General features: G+C 48.3%; 1 protein-coding gene across 3 annotated transcripts in view; it reads left to right on the top strand.

Annotated features, from left to right (window-relative positions):
• LOC119160735 (chorion peroxidase) overlaps positions 1-18,653 on the top strand; it is a 1,158,638-nt gene that overhangs the window by 905,764 nt on the left and 234,221 nt on the right. The window lies entirely within an intron of this gene.

Below are 18,653 nucleotides of genomic sequence, written 5' to 3'. Positions count from 1 at the left end.
AATGCCAAGGAATGTACAGGGGAAGTTATTAACATTAATGGAATGTAAATAAGAAGAAAGAAAAGTGGATGAAAAAATTACCAACTGTAAGCAGGAATCGAACCTACGACCTTCGAATCAATTATCAAATTTTCGTAAGTGTGCTCCTTTATTCTTCACTATATATATTTATATATATATATATATATATATATATATATATATATATATATATATATACATACATACATTGTAGTGAAGAAGATGAGTGCTACTCAGATAGGCAAGGGTATCACTCAGTCTGTGAAGAAGACCACGTTTGGTTGGCTGAGTACACAGGCTGGTTCCGCCATTACCACTTGACTTGTCGTGACCGCTCTCCTGTTTTGTAAAAGAGTGCCGCTCTATAACGCCTTATTTTAATTGGTGGAGGTGCCGGGGAAACGCATAATCCTGGAATTGCGAAACCGCCCATTGCCTCCAGTTGCTACGATGTCCACGGACGACGATCAGCCGGCGGCCGCCTTGGCGCCAACTACTGCAGCACCTTTCTGTCTCGGCTCCTTTCGGCAACGTGATCCGCCTACCTTCAGTGGAACAGATGACAAGGACGTGAAAGACCGGCTCGACGAATACGACCGGGTGAGCAAGTATAAGAAGTGGGACGATGCGCACAAGCTTACCATCGTCCAAATTTATTTGACCAACATCGCCAGTCCGTGGTACCGTAATCACGAGAGAAACCTCCAAACGGCGTTTGCGGACTTGTTTGGCCGTCCAGCGCTTCGCAAACTACGACCAAACAGCGCTTGCTCAGCAGAATGGTGAGAATTACACCAGTTATATCGAAGATATGGTAGACCTTTGCCGGCGTGTCAACGGCCATGACAGAAGCCGAGAAGATCAAACACATCTTGAAAGGTGTGACGGACGACGAGTTTCAGGCGGTTGTCGCGAAGAGCCCGCAAACGGTAGCGGAAGTGATCTAACTTTGTCAGAGCTATGACGAGCTCTGGAAACAGCGTGACACCACTCGTCCTGCCAGCGCGCCATGTGCAACAATCTCCGCGTTAACGTCGACTGTCATTGCTATAGACCACACCTCTTTGCTTCTCGAGATCAAGCACTTAGTACGAGAGGAGGTCGCAAGCCAGTTGTCCCTCGTGCCTTTTACCTCCGAATGTGCCCCATCTATCTACTTTAGCACCAACAATACAGTGAGGAGTTCAGGAGCAAGTGTCCGAGGCGCTACCAACAGCTCAAGCACCACTTGTGGCCGCTTCACTGACCTATGCTGAAGCACTGAACGAAACCCGATGTCCGCTGGTAGCGAATTCCCACGTTTCTTTGTCGCGAACGCCTACGTCCACGCGCCCCTTTGTCGTACCGACTGAGCCTATGTACCAGGCTGCCCGTCCTTTCTCCCGAGCATCACCACCATGCTTTCATAACCCTTGGCGCACTCAAGACAACCGCCCCATATGCTTCGCCTGTGGAATCGCGGGTCACGTGGCGCGATTTTGTCGACCGGGTCTGTTTCATGCGTGACAACGTCCGGCCCAACAATTATTATTTCCCACCATGACCTGAGCCTGCTGTATCTGGCGAGCTTGCCACCATGGACACATTTTCACCTAGCCGGAAATTCAACAGACATTGGTCGCCTTCACCTCAACGCCGTTTCCTTTTCCTTATGCTACGTCAACCTCGCCCTGTCTCTGAGGAAAACTAGGAGCCGCAGTTCCGGGAGCAAAAACTTCGGATTTTTGGAACTCCACAAGACCTTGTTTTTCACCGTCCAATGTCGTTGCTGTCTCCGTTAAAGGTATACCTGTTTTTTCATTGGTCGATAGTGGCGCCGCAGTTTCTGTAATGACTGAAAAATTTTGCCCTCGACTAAAGAAGTCGCAATGCCTCTACACGGCTTCGTTTTTAGCACTACGAGCGAGCAAAGAATTCGCCTTTTTGCTGCATGCACAGCACGTGTCGCTATTGCTGACGATATTTATGTCGTCGAGTTTGTAGTGCTCCCGTGGTGTTCCCATGACATTATTTTAGGCTGGGGATTTCTCTACACTCATCATGCCGTCAGCGACTGTTCTCGTGCCGAAGTGGAGTTGGCGCCGTTACACGACGCTGCTTCACTCGACTTGACCCTTTCACCTGCAAAAGTTTTCGTTGCCACCGACACTTCGTTACCCCCGTTCTCATTCGCCCTAGTTCCACTTTCTTGTGACGTCTCTAGTAGCTCAACTGTTCTTTTTACGCCTTCTGAAACCGCTGTTCGCTGCAAGTGCTTCCTGATCCTTTTCGCCATTCTAAACATTCACGATGGATCTAGTGCAATTTATGTTTTAAATCCGTTTTCCTCGCCTTTCAAGTTACCGTGCGGGAAGTGCCTGAGCTTTGCCGGTGACATTGATCCCTCGCGTGCACGGGTAGTTCTTTACCACTCTACTACGCTACCCATTGACGCTGTATTGCTGCGCGTCACCCTCTTCCCCATCATTTACCGACGCATTTTCACGCTGCATCGACATCAACCTTACAGCCAAGCAGCGCACCGATATCATCGCCCTCCTCAACTGCTTCCGCGCCAGCTTCGATCACCAGCACCTGACTTTGGGCCGTGCTTCCACAGTATCTCACCAAATCAACAATGGCCTTCATGCTCCTTTATGTCAGCGTCCGTATCGGGTATTGGCATCTGAACGTCATATAATCGCGGAACAAGTTCACGACATACCCCTGGTGGTCTAAATTTCCGGAGCCCTCCACTACGGCGTCTCTCATAATCATATGGTGGTTTTGGGACGTTAAACCCCACAAATCAATCAATCAATCATCAATCAAGTTGACGACATGTTGAAGCGCGGCAATATTGAGCCCTCTAACAGCCTGTGGGCCTCCCCAGTTGTTCTAGTCAAGAAAAAGAATGGCTCAATAAGATTCTACGTTGACTACCGCTGGTTGAATAAGATCACGCGCAAAGATGTTTACCCGCTACTTCGCATAGACGATGCCCTTGACTGCTTAAGAGGCGCGGAGTTCTCGTCACTAGATCTTCACTCAGGTTATTGGCAGGTTCTCATGGCTGAGGCCGATCGTCCCAAGACAGCTTTCGTTACCCCCGATGGCTTATACGAATTTAACGTCATCTTATTCGGGCTCTGCAATGCGCCTGCCACTTTGTACCGCATGATCGACAACATCCTCCGTGGCCTAAAATGACAGACATCTCTGTGTTATTTAGACGATGTCGTGATATTTTCAAGTGACTTTTCAGCGCATCTTCAGCGCCTCGAGAGAATGCTTACTTGCCACAGCTCAACATGAAGAAGTGCTGCTTCGGTGCTCGAAAACTCCTAATTTTGGCCATGTTGTATCTAGATATGACATTCTTGTGGATCCGATGAAACTTTGCCGTTGCCCAATTTCTCAAGCCGAAGACTATAAAACAACTTTGCACCTTGCTCGACTTAAGTTCACATTTTGTCTTTTTATTCACAACTTTGCCTCCATCATATCACCCTTGACTGACCTTCTTCCGGACAACAGCAACCTTTATAGTTTGTCATCAGCTTGTGATGATACATTCGCCACACTCTGCCATCTTCTTATGTCACCTCCACTACTGCGACATCTTGATCCTCTTGTCCCGACGGAAATACACACGGATGCTAGTGCAGTTGGTCTCGGTGCTGTGCTCGCCCCGCGTGAACCTAGATTTGATGAGTACGTCGTCCCCAGTCGTTGCTCACAAAATCAGAAGCCAACTATTCAGTCACCGATAAAGAGTGTCTAGCCATCATAAGGGCCATAGGCAAGTTTCGACCCTATCTTTACGGGTGCCAATTCGGCGTGGTTACAGTTCATCATGCATTATGTAGGTCTCCTGGTTAAAAGATCCTACCGACCGGCTCACCCATTGGGCGCTTCGGCTACAAAAGTATGACATTCTCGTCGTTTATCGATCTGGACGAAAAAATTCCGACGCAGACACTTTGTCCCGATCACCTCTATGATGTAGTGACAAGTCGCCGTCTTTGCCTGCTCCCGACATATCTGCACTTAGTGTGAGCGACATGCTACAGGAGCAACGAAAAGACCCTTGGATCGTTTCACTTATCAACTTGTTGAGTCGAACTCCCTCGCAAAATATCCCTAGAGGTACGCGCCGTCAAACACGGCACTTTGTTATCAGAGATGGTTTGCTATACAGACAGAATTATCTCTCCGAAGTCCGCTAATGGCTCCTAGTTATTCCCAGACGTCTCCGCTCAGACATATGTGTTTCTTTTCACGCCGACCCACAATGCGTCCATGCTGGAGTGTTAAAAACCTACTCCCGCCTGTCCCACAGCTACTACTGGCGTGGAATGCATCGCTTTGTTCGTCGCTACGTACGTTCCTGTCTCGCTTGCCTGCGCCGGAAGAATCTCACTTCCAGTTCTACAGCTTCACTACAACTCATACCTTGTACTGCCCGACCGTTTGACCATGTTAGTATCAATCTGTATGGACCTTTTACGATTAAGCCACCTGGAAATCGCTGAGTAATCGTCGCTATCGATCACCTTACACGCTACGCAGAAACGTCACCATTTTCTTCTGCATCAGTGAGTGACGCCGGTCGTTTCATATTGCATCGGATAATTTTACATCACGGTGCACCACGTGAACTCCTGAATGACCGAGGATGTGTGTTTTTGTCCGACGCTGTCGAATCGCTTCTCAAGGAATGCCAAGTCATTCATCGCTCCCCCACCGCGTATTATCCTCAAACTAATGGCATTACAGAACGATTTAACCACACATTAGGAGATATGCTGCCATTGTACGTCAAAACCAATCACTCCAACTGGGACAGTATTCTTCGTTTTGTAACATACGCGCATAATACTGCTGTCCAGCAACCACTGGTTTCTCTCCATACTTCCTCCTTTATGGTGGCGAGTCCTCTTGCACGCTAGGCACCATCCTTTCTTACCGCCCGGATGTTGCTGAGTCGACGCCGATGTCACAAGCTGCTAAATACACAGAAGAGTGTGGTCAGCTTGCCCGCTCTCTCACAAGGGCTGAACAGCAACGCCAGAAACACCACCGCAATAGCCCGACGCCTCCGGCTTCTTATGCATCGGATGACCTTGTCTGGCTTCGCATCCCTTCAACCAGCCGTGGTCTCTCCACGAAACTGATGTACAAGTATAACGGCCCTTACCGTGTGGTTAAACAAATTTCACCTGTCAATTACATCGTGGAGCCGCTTGAGCAGCCCCAAGATCAACGACACCGTGGACGTGAGACCGTCCACGTAGACCGCCTAAAACCGTATCACGACCCCTCTCTTGTCTCCTGCCCACAAGTCGCCAGGATGGCTCTTTTCTGGAAAGGAGGAAAATGTAGTGAAGAAGATGGGTGCTACTCAGATAGGCAGAGGGTATCACAAGTCTGTGAAGAAGAGGACGTTTGGTTGGCTGGGTACAAAGGCTGGTTCCGCCACCGCCATTACCACTTGACTCGTCGTGACCGCTCTGCTGTTTCATAAAAAAGTGCTGCTCTAAAACGCCTGATTGTAATATATATATATATATATATATATATATATATATATATATATATATATATATATATATATATTTATATAGTGTGTGTGTAAGAAATTAACAAAGATAATTAAAGAAATTCTTTGTTAAAGAAATTAACAAAGAAACTCAATGATAATTGAAGCTTACCAAAGAAACATGTTTGACGGTAATTGTGTAAGTTGCCCATTCGTTGCGTTGTTGCAAAAAGAGATTGCGCATCCCGATCTTTTTGAGCGACATGTTTATTTTTTTTCAGCCCATTAAACAAGAGACAAGAGTTTTGCTGGCATTGTATCGCAGTAGTTGTTCCTGCACCCTTTACGCATGTCCAATTTTCTCATTTTTTCGCCCATAAATGTACACCACTCGGATAATAAATCTTTGTTGAATGTGAGTGCTCTTTTCTGCCTTTGTTTTTTTCGCTTCCGTAGTTACGAAGTAACTACTTCTAGGTTGTGCTGTTCCTCCATTCAGTTACTTCCGCTGAACGCACAGAAGTTCAAGGGAACACCAGAAGGCGTACTACTCATCGACAAGCGGCTTCTCCTTTTTGACAAGAAGGTGGCCGAGGCATCATGGACTCACCGCGTTAGGGTCAGTCACTTCAGCTAATAGACTGAATGAGAACGTTCAAGTGGTACTTGAGAGAGAGTGGCGGTAACGGTGAGGCAACTTGGAACAATATCAAAGGCAATATGCAAGCCCGCTTCACTACGACTGACGGAAATGCCTTCCGTCTCTTCATTCACTACCGACTGAAAGGAGGACAGACCATCAAGGATAATTACGATGAGAAAAAGTGTCTAAGATCCTTGCTGGCCTTGAAGAGTGCCAGATCATTTCTGGGCCGATTGGTGGTGTTCCTCCTGATTTGAAGCTGGTACTCGCCGGACTTTCAACTTTCAACTCGTAACTAGAGTGGCTCACGGCTGCCTAACGAGTCGAGACATCTTTGAAATGGCTGCAAGGAGTTTCTTTTAGTCATGAAGCTAGTACTGCATCAAGATGGCATGTGGAGCCATTTGGATGACGTTCATAATTAACAATTTTGTTGAAGCGCACTAAGAAAACAGACGGACAGAAGAGGCGGCCATGGCAAGTGCTGTCCTTGTCAGCCTCTTCTGTCTGTCTGTTTCTTTAGGGCGCTGCAACAAAATTTTGAAGTACTGAATCGAAAGCTCCATAATGCCTATTCAGCAGACCGTAGTAGTCAACATTAACTCCTCAACCGTGTGCCCCGCAAAACGAAAGTAAACACTGCTTAGCTGCTGGTTTCCCTCGACAGTTTCATTGGCACAACGAATGTTCGCGCTGCGGCAATGTGTCCGATATTGAGACCGGACGGGCAAACGAGGAGGGCGACCCAGCGTTTCATTGATACACTTCAGTGGTCTCATCAACGGAAAGTCAGTAACTGCAATTTTCGATACAGGCAACAATTGCTTGTATCAGTGTGGATGTGTATAAACAGCTAAAACACCTCCGTTGATGAGAGACTCCAGCATCATGGCCCAGGAATTTGCTTCAAGCATTCCATCTTTGGGTCGCGTAAACATTCTGTTACAAATTGGGAACGTCACGAAGAAAGTTTATGTACATGTTCTTCGAGACATGGGAACGCAATTATTTCTTCGCCTGGACTGCGCTTCGTACTTCAATCTTTCTGTAACTATGAACAGCATGTCAGTGACATAAGCGCGCGAGAAGTTGAACGTTCCGCATCACTGTGAAAAGACCACCATTCAAGCCCCGCTGATGGGAATCCTGACGGCATAAAACTTGTCAGAGCATGAATATGCAGCGTTCGACTCTCTTTTAAGCAAGTATGATGAGATCTTTTCGAACCTGGCCGACAGATATTCCGTGCATCACTTCTGAGCAACATAGAATCACTCTTACCGCTGCTGTTTCTAATCATCGAGCGCCATACCAACGTTCACAGACAGACAAAGCTGAGATTAACAAACAAGTTGACGCCCTCGTTAAGCAAAGTGTTTTGAGGACGTCATTGTCGCCCTTCGCCGGATCCGTCATTTTAGCCGAAAAGAAAGGTGAAAGACGTACTCGCCTATGTATGAACTACCGGAAACTCAATGCCATAACAGTGTGGCAGCATGGGCTAGTTGGTATGACATGACGATAGTAATAGCGCGAGAACAAAACGACGACACAGAGACAAGAAGCCCTGTGTCGTCATTTTGTTCTCCCGCTATAACTATCGCCATGCCATAACAGTACCCTACTTTCAACCAATTTCACATTTAGAATATATTCTTGACCACTTAGGAAAGGCAGAGTTTTTCACTACAATGGACGTAACGTCGGGATACTGACATGTCTGTATGCATCCCGACGCCGTTCAGAAAACTGCATTTGTTACGCCTGATGGTCATTTTGAGTGGTTGGTATTGCCATTCGGGTTGAAGAGCACTCTAGGTACATTTTAAAGAGCCATGAAATCAATACTAGCGAAACATCAGCTCACCAATGTTAGTAATTACTTGGACGATGTGGTCGTATGCTCAGAGACATGTTATGTATACGACACCTCGAGCCGCTATTGAAAGCTCTCAAAACCGATAACGTAAAACGTAAACGAAAGAAGTGCCGATTCACATGCTGCAGCATTGAATACTTGGGCCACAAAATTTCGCAAGGAACAGTGACACCTAAGCAAAGTAGTGTGGCTCCCATAGTCAAATTTCCGACACCCAAACAAGAGAAAGATATCCAGAGTTTTCTGGGCACTGTAAACACATACACTGTAAGCAAAATCTATCTGAGTTTGGGGTTTTTGCTGCTCATGACCTTTGAAAACTCTCTCACGTTTAAAATTACTACCTCGTGTTGGAGTAAAAGGTGGTACATGACATAGTTTTACCACCACCTCTGAGGCACATAGTAAAAAGATGTCGAAATTCAATATTCCCTCGTGGGAAGTTTCGTATCTCATGATTTCTAACCTGTGTTTCAGAGTTTTTCACCACGTGACTGCAAGCTGCAGCTGCTTCGGCGGCTTTTTCTCCATACCCCACGAGTGACGCTCTTAGTGAATCGTGAAGGTACACGAGAACCACAGATGTTTTTTTTTTGTTTTTTAAACTTTAGTGTGCCATCATCGCGCCTCAAGACTGACCTTGAGTCAACGCCCGTTTACTGGAACTGGGAGCAGCATAAGCACGACGCGCGACGAAAGCATTCTGTGAACGAAAAAAAAAAGCCCGCGCTGCAAAAAAACGAAAGAAAAACCAGCTGGAAAGTTGTCCTGCATATTTTCGCAAATTGTTGGCTTTTGCTGTGTGGCGGCCCTGGAGACAGACGGTGTAAGAAACTAGGAATTTATGTGTCCGGTTGAGCTGATGGATCTCAAGCGACTCTACATCCTCGAGCGACCGTTTACGCTTCCGAGCGCGAGCCTCCGAGTCTGTACGTCGTGGATAGCTCGCTTCTGTGCCGAATCAAGAAGAGCTGCCAGCGGTAACAAAATTAAGCTGGTGTCGTCGTCCGTGGTTGCTTCCTGGAGAAGCGATTGGCAAAACGCTTCACTATGTCGTCGGCACCGATCCGGCCAGAAGCCAATGTAAGTGCGTCGCCGGGGCAGGTATATCGCATATATTTGATTCAACAGAAAATGATGTGGACTGGAGTAAAGCGCAGCCCGAATCATCCAACCCATGCACCAGCTGCTGTCAAACATGTAGCGCGAAGGCGAGCACCGATACCAGCCAGAAGGAACCAACAAGCGGATGCCGGTGAGCACGAAGAAAACCCAGACGGTGGTCCGTCTCTATCATTGGAAGTACATACCTCGCCCCTTTCCTGTAAGACTCCGCATATAACAGACACCTATTCATTTTTGTCTGAAATGACGATGAAATTTGCACAGGAGATCTAATCTGTGATCGACAGCAGTCTTTCGCATAGCCGTGCTCCTCAAAAAAGCCTAGTACGCCGTCAGTAAGAAGCTTGCATACAGCCGTGCACCGCTCTTCTACGCCCGTTGTTATAAATACGTGATGCTGCTGTGTTTGTGCATCGCCGAGCTGCCATGGTTTGTGTGTACGTAGGTATATTTTGTAGAATCGTGAATAAGCAGTGCTAACACGAGTGGGACCAATAGGCTGGTGCGCCAAGTAGTTCTTGGATTCTCGAAAATTTGAGATCGGCTGGATTTGTAATAAAACATTGGTGTGACTTCTACCGACCTGCAGCTCACCATAAGTTTACGCTTGAACTTTTAACCGTTATTTTTATTCGATGCAAATAAAAAACAACTTTCCTACCGGCACTACACGGCGGGTCAAAAAGTCGGGCCCATATATACCGGATTGTCAAAGTACAGTCGAATAACGTGTGCAGTCTGTTCAAGCCGTGTTTTATTCTGCGTGTGTTGTGTGCGCGTGTTTGTGTGTTAATGTGTGTGTCATCAATTTTGCTGTCATTACATATTTAATAAATGTGTTCACTGTTTGGGCGAACGTTAGCTTTTATTTCTTTACTACCTTCAATAACTCCCTGAAATCACCTCTAAAGCCTTGTGAAGGCACTAAATATTTACTCTCTCTGTACTCGCTGAAACTCTCAGTGGGGTAAATAATTACTACTCTTCCTACAATCAAAAGATCAGTTAACACGAGAATAAACTTTTACTTCAAATGGTTGGGGTAAAAAAAACAGAAAAGGTAGTGCGCTAGAGGACAAGTGGTTTACCCAATTTTTCAGGTTATCTCAGGATACTTTTGTTTAGTGTGTACCGTCAATACATCCCTCACTTCAGCGATATTGCTCTTCTACTTACGAAACTACACCACAAAGTGGACTTAGAAGCATGCGTGCAAGCCTTTCGGGAACCGAAGGAGTGGATAACTGAAGAACTTTGCATATACGACCTTTCGAGACAATGTATTGTGTACAGTAACGCCTCTGGCAAAATCACCAGTGCAGTGCTGAAAGCACCTGGCGACAAACGCAAAGAACATCCTGTTGCCTATTATTGTCGCAAATTACTTAAGCACGAGGTCAGCTATGCAATTACAGAAAGAGAATGTTTTGCCATTGTAGATGCCATTGAAAAATGGCATTGCTACCTTCATGGAAAGCCATTCACTGTTGTAGCAGATCACTCTTCACTTCAGTGGGTGAAGAATTTTGAAAATCCTCAAGGTCGTCTCTTCCAGTGGTCTTTGAAACTGTCAATATGTCTCTTCGAGTGGTTTTTGAAACTGTCATTATGTGATATGAACATCGTACAATAAAAAGGGCACAAGTAACGTAGAAGCACATGCGCTCTCCAGAGCCCCAATAGTTCATCTTCTGTCACACGACGAACTTCAATGATGCAACAAGGAGCGTCCAAAACAAATGCAATCATTGAAAAACAACATCATAATCGTCGAAAGAAAAGCACTGCGGAAAATATGCGCGCCCCATGAACTACGCCTAACCTTTCTTAAGAAAGCACATCAACATTTTGGGCATGCCGGAGCGAAGAAGACGCTTTCACTCCTGTCTCCGCAATATAATGGCCGGGTATGGTAAACGATGTTTCCACCTACATTCGACATCGTGATACATGGCAGAGCACGACCGGGCTAGTCTGCACCTGCACGCGTTTCTTTTCTTACGACCTTCTCACCCGCCACGAATACAGTGCGGGAGTTTCACCACCCGTCGGCAGTATAGGCGCTGCGATCCTGACATTGCATCTTCCGTGCCATGCATAAGACACAAGGAATTCAGTCGGTGTGAAACCATGGAATAATGGTTTTTGACAAAGGGGGGAGAAGGATTATGAAAGAAATTGAGGATATAGGGAGGATCGTCTACTAAACTAAAACCAATTTACCAGACGGCTTGCCACCTAGTGTTGGTATGTATGTGCTCGTGGATAATACAAGCTGAAACTAAACAAAAATGCTGAAGATTTGGCTAACGAGAGGAATAATTCAGAAATAATAAAGCACTGGCAACAATCAGAGAGAGATAGAAGAACAAACCTGCACCTGTTATGCAATCAGACAGCACTGCACACCTTTGGTCCTTGGGCTCGTCGGACAAACGATGTCGCAATTAAGAGAGGTCGCTCACGGAATGAGAAGCGTACCTTCCCTTTTATAGCTATTTTCTATTTTTCTTTATTCTTCTGAATACATTTGGAGCGTTTTCAGGGCTAATTGCTTCTGCCTGCAGCCTGACAACTTTTTTAAACACGTACGTGTGTTTTATATCTAATGGCTAAAAAACTGCGTTTAAGGAGAAAAAGTGCTGATACACGTCTTCGGACTGCACGCACAGAGTGTGGCAGTGTGCATTTTCAAGGTGTTAACGCCACCTGGAAATATTGATTCCGGAGACCCCAACCCTTAAGTCGCGGGTACGCATCCCGGCAGCGGTGGCTGCATTTCCGATGGAGGCGGAAATGTTGTAGGCCCATGTGCTCCGATTTGGGTGCATGTTAAAGAACCCCAGGTGGTCGAAATTTCCGTAGCCCTCTACTACGGCGTCTCTCATAATCATATGGTGGTTTTGGGACGTTAAACGCCACATATCAATCAAGACCCCAACCCTTTTACACTACTTTGTACTGCAAGCCACGTCGATGAAAAATGCGAACGAAGTACGCCTCTGCTTACGCTCGCAAGCCGCTTGCCCCTGAACTAAACTGTAGTGCAAATGAGTTCTTCGTTAACTTTCTAGTTCGTAGAACAACTTGTCTAGAAATAGAAATTAACCACATTACAATGTTAAGGCAAGTAATCAGCTGTTTTTCTGAAAAATTCTTATAAATTTTTTGTGGCTTATTGCTACAAGCAGGTTGTTGTGAGTTGCCGTTTATCTCTAGTGTGGCTTGCTTTATTCTGGTATTTACCCACCATGACTGCATATCATTCGGTGTTTCGTCAGTGTTAAGTCTACAGTAATTTTTTGAGTCTAGAAGACAGTCGCACAACCTTCATTTCGCGCATTATGCAGATGGATATATATTATTAGCAGCGTGAAGGTATATTGTTGTGTTCCGTCATGGCCGCTTGGTCGCCATGGTTCCGTATTACAAGTCCCGTTCGGGGAAAACAACCTGTATTCTTTCTCACCTATTCTCAAATAATAGTGAGCTGTGCGGCAAGTGACAAAAGACTATTGTGAGAGCCATCCTCATCATGAACGACAAGTTTGCATCGACAGTCGTATGCACCAGACACTTTGGCGGTGACTATATGCGATGGTGTTCCACATCAGAAAACTTATTCCTGACTGCACGCGCACCTACTCTTTTCGAGCACAATCTTTCCTACAGGATTTCTAGTGCGTAGAAGCCTCACAAAGATCCTGCTTGACGAGTTTGGCCCCTACGTCATACATCAAGTAAGCGAAAAGCGTAGACCAACCAAACATATCTGAATGTTGCAACTTCAGAACGCGCTTTGACTGAACAAGAAACAGCAAGTGTTTGCACGCAAACAATAAACAGCGACGCTCATCGGACGGGTCGATACCAGACTATGATAGGACGATTGCGCTCCCAAGTGTCGCACCATCGTTCAAAATGTGAGAAAGTGCAGCGATTGCTGAAAGAAGAAAAAAATGCGCCCCAATAGTATCGCGAAAGAGAGCACCACGGATGCGTTAAGAAAATCAAGACAGATGCACAGAAAGGAGAAAAAAGGCCGTGTTTATTTTGCATCAAATACAATGTGACCGATTGATTGATTGATTGATTGATATGTGAGGTTTACCGTCCCAAAACCACCATATGATTATGAGAGACGCCGTAGTGGAGGGCTCCGGAAATTTAGACCACCTGGGGTTCTTTAACGTGCACCCAAATCTGAGCACACGGGCCTACAACACTTCCGCCTCCATCGGAAATGTAGCTGCCGCAGCCGGGATTCGAACCCGCAGTCTGCGGGTCAGCAGCCGAGTACCTTAGCCACTAGACCACCGCGGCGGGCCACAATGTGACCGAAGAAAGGATTTAGCGTACCCGGACGATTTGGTAAGGGGTAAGTAGTATGCTGATTTCTGTCACAAAGAGGCTGCAGTCATGCGCGTATACTTCAGCACTTGTGACATTGCCAGCAAAGAGCACTCTTCAGAGGTGTATAGGTTCATGCCCAGCTTCATCAGGTAGAACACTGCCATAAATTATTTGTGTATTGCCACGTTCCAATTCCCAAGTTTTTGTTACCGTCCCAAAACACCACACGATTCTCAGCGCAAACCGCGCCTGCAGTTTTCGAGAAGTTTTCGGAGTGTAGTAGATCATTTCGATAAGATCACGCCCACTGTGCGAACGGTACAAATTGTTCTGGAACCTACGCCACCGCCAGCGATAACGCTAGACTATTCGACGGCAAGAGTATAAATGCCGACGCGCTTCGCCGCTTGTCAGTTGTTGATCGAAGGCCGACGCTCCCTTCGCCGCTATCAGTCCGAGACTGCTATCTGTGCGAGACTGCTGCTGTATTTAAACTTTCCGATTACCGGGCACAGGTTCGCCCAAATAAACAGTTAAATCGCAACACGAAGTCTCCTGTCTTCGGTCACGTCACGACCCCGTGACATCTGGTGGAGGTGCTGCTTCGTTCATGTACCGGACGCCCCCGTCAAGCCGTGAACCCAGCCCACGTCGCGCAGAAGACACCGACGCCAACCAGGAGCAGCGAACAAGACGCCGACAGCAAGGCCTACCACCGGAGTACGGGCTTCTACAAGACAAGGCGCGGAAGACCAAGGCCATGACCACGACTGCAGCGACAATGACAACCGCAGCGTCTCAGCCCACGATGGTCATGCATCAACCCAGGGAACCACCAATTTTTCATTGGTCAGCGTTCGAAGACCCGGAGTCCTGGCTAGAAACATACGACCGTGTGACCGCCCTCAACCACTGGGACCATGACGAAAAGCTGCGTCGTGTGTTTTTCTATTCGGAAGACACCGCAAGAACCTGGCTCGAAAATCGGGAGTCCACGCTCCGAACGTGGGATGTTTTATGCGGAGCATTCCTGCAAACGTTCGCGAGCGTCGCTCGCAAAGAGAGGGCCGCTGCTTCATTTGAGACCCTGGTTCAGCTACCAAATGAAAATATTGCCATTTTCACAGAAGAAATGACCCGACTATTCCGTCACGCTGACCCAGACATGCCTGAGGAGAAAAAAGTTCGTTTCCTCATGCGATGGGTCAAACAGGAGCTCTTCGCAGGATTGATGAGAAACCCACCGAAAACCGTACAAGAAATTGTAGCCGAAGCGACCACTATCGAAAAGACCCTGGACATGCTCACCAGACAGTATAACCGTCGCCTGACTGCAGACTGCGCGGCTGCTCAAGCCAGTAACTCCGGAGCCCTGCGTGAAACAATCCCAGCGATCGTGCGGGAAGAGCTGCGAGAGATGTTGCCTTCGACGCAGCCTCAAGGGGATTCAATCGCCGACATAGTGCGAGAAGAAGTTCGGCAATCGCTTCAAATTCCCCACGTACCGCTGCCCGAGCCAGAAGCTATGAGCTACGCCCCTGCACTGCGCCACAACGCTTCTCCCCGTGGACGCCAAAACGCCGCCCCATCGCACTTCCGTCGACAGACGCCACCGCTGCCACCACCCCCACCAACGTCATACTGTTTGCCAGCGGCCCAGCGCAGTGCACCAAGGAAGACTGACGTCTGGCGCACCCCTGACCATCGCCCGCTCTGTTACCACTGCGGCGAGGCCGGACACACATACCGCCGTTGCTAGATGGGACTGCGTGGCTTCGCCGTCAATGCACCACGTTCGCAGCCAGGGGAACGACCACGTGACATCGCCGACTACCTGACAGGAACTCGGTGGACACCACGAAGCCCATCGCGTTCGCCGTCGCCCAGCCGCCGCACGTCACCGCACCACCGGCAGTACTCTGGCCCAACGCGGGGCCGGCCTCCTAGCCCGTATTCGGGAAACTAAGGGCAGCAACCGGTGGAGGTGCGGTTGCTGTGCGACGAACTTCTAAAGATCCCCCGACGACGACGACGCCGCGACGGAGCTTTCCGAACACAACGCCAACCAGGCAAAGCCCTGACGGCGAAATCTCACTTACCGAAGGTGGCCTGACGACGCAACATGGAAGCAGCAGATCAAGCCGACGCAGCCGTGACCCTACGCCACACCATAACTGTAATGCGAGACGGCGAACTAGCGACCTCGACGTTCTTATTGACGGCCACAGTGTGACCACTCTCGTCGATACTGGAGCCTACGATTCTGTCATCAGTGGGTCGTTCGCCGCGAAGGTAAAGAAAGTTAGGACAGCTTGGAAAGGCATGAAATCCGCACAGCCGGAGGTCATCTCGTAACGCCTGCAGGAATCTGCCCAGCGAGAGTCACCATTAACGGCCGTATTTATCCTACAGACTTCGTAGTCCTACAGCGTTGCTCCAGAGATGTCATCCTTGGCATGGACTTCTGATGCCTCCATGGTGCTGTCATCAACCGAAATACAAAGTCGATAACGTTATCCACAGAAGAAGCACTACCGCCGCGCACGCCGTCAGGACACCACGCCTTGAATGTGCTGGAAGAACAAGTCACCATTCCGCATCGCTCAAGCGTCATTATTTCAGTCAGCGCTTCTAAATCACCTGACTTCGAAGGCGTCGTTGAAGGTAGTCAGCATCTGTTGGTCACCCGAAATATTTGCGTCGCAAGAGAAATTGCAGAGCTGCGGGGAGGCAAAGCAACGGTTATGCTCACGAATTTCAGCAATGAGTACAAACATGTGAACAAAGGAACAACGGTCGCATACATCGAAGAAATTGTCGAAGCCACCAGTGCTTTCGCCCTCGCCGATTCTGCGGAACCTGCTCAGAGGAACCAAGCCCCTCCCATAGCTTTCGACTTCAATTCCAAACTTCCGAACGATAAGCAAGAACAGATCAAGGCCCTGCTCCTACAATACAAAGATTGCTTTTCGTCGTCATCGAAAATTCGGCAGACCCTAATCACAGAACATCGCATCATAACCGAAGAAAATGCCAGACCACTCCGTCAGAGTCCGTACAGGGTTTGACGCGAGAACGTGAGGTCATGAAGAGACAAGTTGATGAAATACTGAGGGATGACGTTATCCAGCTGTCCAAGAGTCCATGGGGATCCCCCGTGGTGTTAGTGAAGAAAAAGGATGGGACCCTACGTTTCTGCGTTGATTATCGCTGCCTGAACAAAATCACAAGAAAGGACGTGTATCCTCTCGCACGAATAGACGACGCACTTGATCGGCTACATAACGCTAAGTACTTTTCGTCAATGGACCTCAAGACTAGCTATTGGCAAGTAGAAGTCCACGAAAGAGACCGAGAGAAGACGGCGTTTGTAACACCGGACGGCCTCGTAGAGTTTAAGGTGATGCCCTTCGCCCTTTGCTCAGCGCCTGCAACATTTCAACGCGTTATGGATACAGTACTGGCAGGATTGAAGTGGCAGACTTGCCTTGTGTACTTGGACGACGTCGTCGTGTTTTCCTTGAGTTTTGACAAGCATATTCGGGGCATTGAAACTGCACTTCAAGCCAAAAAGACGTCCGGGCTCACACTGAAGCCAGAAAAGTGCAGATTAGCGTACGAGGAGCTCTTGTTTCTGGGGCACGTGACTAGCAGGTCTAGAGTTCGTCCCAATCCACGGAAAACAGCAGCCATCGCCGACTCCCCGCCGCCCACTGACAAGAAAGCGGTGCGCCGATTTCTGGGCCTGTGCATCTATTATAGGCGGTTCGTGAAAAACTTCGCCCTCATCGCCGATCCTCTCACTAAACTTACGAAGGCCGACGTGGAGTTCAAGTGGGAAACGCCACAGGAACACGCTTTCCAGGAGCTTAAACATCGCCCCCAGACGACTCCGTTACTTGCTCATTTCGAGGAATTCAGTGAGACAGAAATACATACTGACGCAAGCAGCGTAGGTCTTGGCGCCGTTCTTGTGCCGAGGGCTAACGGACTTGAAAGGGTTATTAGTTACGCCAGCCGATCGCTATCCAAAGCAGAAGCAAATTATTCCACAACAGAAAAGCGTGCCTCGCCATCAGCTGGGCTACGTCGAAATTTCGCCCCTACCTTTACGGCAAGCCCTTCAAAGTTGTGAGTGACCACCACGCCTTGTGCTGGCTAGCCACCTTGAAGGACCTTTCAGGTCGCCTCGCACGATGGAGCCTGAAACTTCAATAATATGACTATACTGTCATATTCAAGTCCGGCGAAAAACACTCTGACGCCGACTGTCTCTCTCGTGCGCCTGTCGACAAACCACTACCCCACGACCCGGATGACGACTACTTTTTGGGAACGATAACTACCGACGACTTCGCTGAATGACAGCGGGCCGACTCGGAACTTAAGGCCCTAATAGCATACCTTGAAGGCAAGACCGCCGAAGTCCCGAAGGTATTCAAGCGCGTACTTGCGTCGTTCTTTCTACGAAAAGGTCTTCTACAAAAGAAAAGCTTTTCACCGCTTCGAGCTAAGTACCTCCTTGTGGTGCCTTCAGCTCTGCGACCAGAGCTCCTGCAGGCCCTGAACGACGATCAGACGGCAGGGCACCTCTGTGTTTTTCGCATGCTCGTGAGGATGCAAGAAAGGTACTACTGGCCACGTCTTACCACCGACGTCACTCGTTATGTGAGGACATGCCGGGACTGTCAGCGACGCAGGACACCACCGACAAGGCCAGCGGGACTTCTGCAGCCAATTGATCCACCTTGCCGACCTTTCGAGTAGATTGGTATGGACCTACTGGGGCCGTTCCCGACGTCGGATTTCGGAAACAAGTTGATCGTGGTAGCTACCGACAACCTCACCCGCTACGCCGAGACAAAGGCCCTGCCAAAAGGCAGTGCATCCGAGGTAGCCAAGTTCTTCGTCGAAAATATCGTCCTACGTCACGGTGCTCCGGAGGTCGTTATCACCGACAGAGGAACGGCATTCACTGCCGACTTAACTCAAGCGATCTTGGCATACAGCCAAACAAACCACCGCTGGACGACAACGTACCACCCACAGACCAACGGCCTCACCGAGCGGCTTAACAAGACGATCACCGACATGCTGTAAATGTACGTCGA

Source organism: Rhipicephalus microplus, chromosome X (assembly GCF_043290135.1).
Source record: "Rhipicephalus microplus isolate Deutch F79 chromosome X, USDA_Rmic, whole genome shotgun sequence".
NCBI lineage: Eukaryota > Metazoa > Arthropoda > Arachnida > Ixodida > Ixodidae > Rhipicephalus > Rhipicephalus microplus.
Note: the sequence above shows the minus strand (reverse complement) of the source record. Positions and strands in the feature narration are given on the sequence as shown.